Here is a 347-nt window from a genome sequence, read left to right on the forward strand (position 1 = left end):
TATTATGGTTTTTCTAATATTTTGAATTGATTTTTTTATTTTTAATTTCTTAAATTGTTTCATTTATTTTGTTTTTATAAAGGTGACTATGACTGTTAATTTTAACGTTTAACATTGATGTTTCAGTATTTTTTGTGTGTTTTGTCTTTTACAGTTGTTAATGTCTATTTATATTTATTTCAGTTTTAGTTTATGAAAACAAACAAATGTTGCTTTGACAACTAGCTGAATTATTTTTTTAATAATAATTTCATTTTATTTCAGTTAACGTTTATTTCAAGCAACAAATCCCCCCCCCCCCCCCCCCCCCCACCCCCCCCTCCCCCACACACACGTTACTATATTTT

The sequence above is a fragment of the Sinocyclocheilus grahami genome, unplaced genomic scaffold, assembly GCF_001515645.1.
Source record: "Sinocyclocheilus grahami isolate Dianchi unplaced genomic scaffold, SAMN03320097.WGS_v1.1 scaffold203.1, whole genome shotgun sequence".
Lineage (NCBI taxonomy): Eukaryota > Metazoa > Chordata > Actinopteri > Cypriniformes > Cyprinidae > Sinocyclocheilus > Sinocyclocheilus grahami.